Consider the following 2,744-nt stretch of genomic DNA (forward strand, 5'->3'; position numbering starts at 1 on the left):
AAGGCGAGCGCTCTACCACTTGAGCTACAGCGCCACTTCCGGTTTTCTGGTGGTTTATTGGAGATAGGAGTCTCACGGTCTCTCCTGCCCGGGTTAGCTTTGAACCGCGATCCTCAGATCTCAGCCTCCTGAGTAGCTAGGATTACAGGCGTGAGCCACCAGTGCCCAGCTTGAATTACCATTTTGTAATCTTGAGACAGACAGACAACACTAAATCCTACCAGTAGCAAAAATCCTTCTGGATAGTTCTGAAGCATAAATTTTCACAGAGGTATTGCTTTGTTTATTTTTGGTTCCGGGACTTGATTTCATGACCTCATGATTGCTAGGCAAGTACTCCATCCTTTGAGCTATACCACAGTCCATTTCCTGTTTTCTCTCTCTCCCCAAATCTGACCACCTTCCTTCACCCTGCTTTTTCTTCTTTTGTTTTCCTCCCTTAGGCCGGAAGCTGAGAGGAAAAGCCTTCTATTTTGTGAACGGCAAGGTGTTTTGTGAGGAAGATTTCTTGGTGAGTTGCCAGCTGTGTTGGGGGGGACAGATGGGGGGCGTTGATGGCCTAGAGACATTTAGGCAAAAGACAAACAGGAACACTGTGTGGAAGGGACTGGAGGATGGCTTGGTATATCCCTACTAGTGTGACGCATGTGCGTGTACACGCATGCATGTGACAGACACAGGCCTTCCTACTTTAACTCTTTCTCTGAAGGCTAGAGCTCTATGAGTGACAGCCTTTTGGTACTTCATTGGAAGTAACAGTCTCATTGGACTTTCCTGCCCGGGCTGGCTTTGATTCCCTGATCTCAGCCTCTGGGGTAACTGGGATTACCGGGGTGAGCTATCAGTACCCAGCAAGAATTTGCCATTTATTTTGTATTTTTATGTTTATTTGTATGGTTTCCCAAGTGATCCAAGGAAACCCCTTCCTTGTGAAAACCAAAGAGATTACAGCTTTTTTGTTGTTGGTCATGGGGCTTGAACTCAGGGCTTGGTTGCTTTCCTGAAACTTTTTTTTTTTTCTCTCAAGGCTAGCACTCTACCACTTTGAGCCATAACTCCATTTCCAGCTTTAGAGTGGTTTATTGGTGTTAAGAATCTCATGGAGCTGGGTGCCAGTGGCTCCCGCCTGTCATCCTAGCTCCTCAGGAGGCTGAGATCTGACGATCACGGTTCAAAGCCAGCCCAGACAGGAAAGTCCCTGAGACTCTTATCTCCAATAAACCCCTGGAAAACCGGAAGTGGCGCTGTGGCGTAAGTGACAGAGCGCTCACTTTAAGCCGAAGACCTGAGGGACAGCCCCCAGGCCCAGAGTTCAAGCCCCATGACCAACAACAACATGGGCTGGCTTTGAACCACGATCCTTAAGATTCTCAGCCTCCTGAAGAGCCAGGCAACTATAGCATAGTTGTGGGGACCCAGACACAAATGGTGGGGTGAGCATATGGGATGTTAATAGCTTTTGTGGTCCTTGTGGCAGATTTCTACACAGAGCGACACGGTTTGATTAGAAGGTGCTTGCAGATCTGTTTGACTGCTGAAGACGTGGCAGGTCCATCTGCCAGCCAGGGTTTAACTCTCTTTTTTCCCTTCCCCTCCAGTACTCTGGCTTTCAGCAGTCTGCTGACCGGTGCTTCCTGTGTGGCCATCTGATTTTGGACATGGTAAGTAGGGATTGTGGCATGTTGTAGTAGCAGGAGGAAGTATTCAGGGGAGAAAGGGAATTAAAATGGAGATTATTTAGTTACTTATTTATTCCTGTCAGTCGTGGGGCTTGAACTCTGGGCCTGGGCGCTGTCCCGCAGCTCTTCAGCTCAAGGTGAGCACTCTACCACTTGAGCCACAGCGCCATTTCCGGTTTTCTGGTGGTTCATGGGAGATAAGAGTTTCATGGACTTTGTTGCCCGGGCTGGATTGGAACCATGATCCTTAGATTTCAGCCTCCTGAGTAGCTAGGATGACAGGCGTGAACCACCGGTGCCCTGTGGAGATCATTTTAATGGATGGCTCATGCCATCCGTGTCTCCTTCTCTGTGTCCCCCTAGATCCTGCAGGCCCTGGGAAAGTCCTATCACCCGGGCTGTTTCCGATGCGTCATCTGTAACGAGTGTTTGGATGGAGTGCCTTTCACTGTGGACTCGGAGAACAAGATTTACTGCGTCCGAGATTATCGCAAGTAAGGGGAGAAGAACGGGACTATACACAGGCCTTATTCGCTGAGCTCAGACCGGAGGGTAGCTATGTTGGGCTGTGTGTTTATAGCTACTTGTCCTAGTTTTGGCCTGCTGGCTTGTTTGCAAGAATCCAGCCTCGGTCTCCAAGGTCAGTTGGTAGAGAAAGGAACTAGTTAACAAGCAGGGCACCAGCGGCTCACGCCTATCATCCTAGCTACTCAGGAGGCTGAGATCTGAGGATCACAGTTCGAAGCCAGCTTGGGCAGGAAAGTCCGTGAGACTCTTAAGTCCACTGAACCACCAGAAAACTGGAAGTGGTGCTGTGGCTCAAGTGGTAGAGCACTCGCCTTGAGCTGAAGAGCTGAGGGACAGTGCTCAGGCTCAGAATTCAAGCCCCACAACTGACCAGAAAAACCAAATCAAACCCCAAAACCCTTGTAATCTGATTTCTGCTTAGGCCTGTGAATCCACTAAGCCTCTGATTCCTGCTTTACCTAACTTCACCAGCTACCAGCTCATGTTTTTCTTTTTTTTGGCCAGTTCTCAAGAGGACAGCAAAGGACCATATATTCT

General features: G+C 48.9%; 1 long non-coding RNA gene across 1 annotated transcript; it reads left to right on the plus strand.

Moving 5' to 3' along the window:
* The first annotated feature begins 434 nt into the window (after positions 1-434).
* Positions 435-2,286, plus strand: LOC106002450. Its single transcript, XR_001175927.1, has 3 exons — positions 435-511; positions 1,599-1,661; positions 2,043-2,286. It is a non-coding gene; the product is annotated as an uncharacterized LOC106002450 (long non-coding RNA).
* The last annotated feature ends 458 nt before the right edge of the window (positions 2,287-2,744 follow it).

Source organism: Dipodomys ordii, unplaced genomic scaffold, assembly GCF_000151885.1.
Source record: "Dipodomys ordii isolate 6190 unplaced genomic scaffold, Dord_2.0 Scaffold10841, whole genome shotgun sequence".
Taxonomy (NCBI): Eukaryota; Metazoa; Chordata; class Mammalia; order Rodentia; family Heteromyidae; genus Dipodomys; species Dipodomys ordii.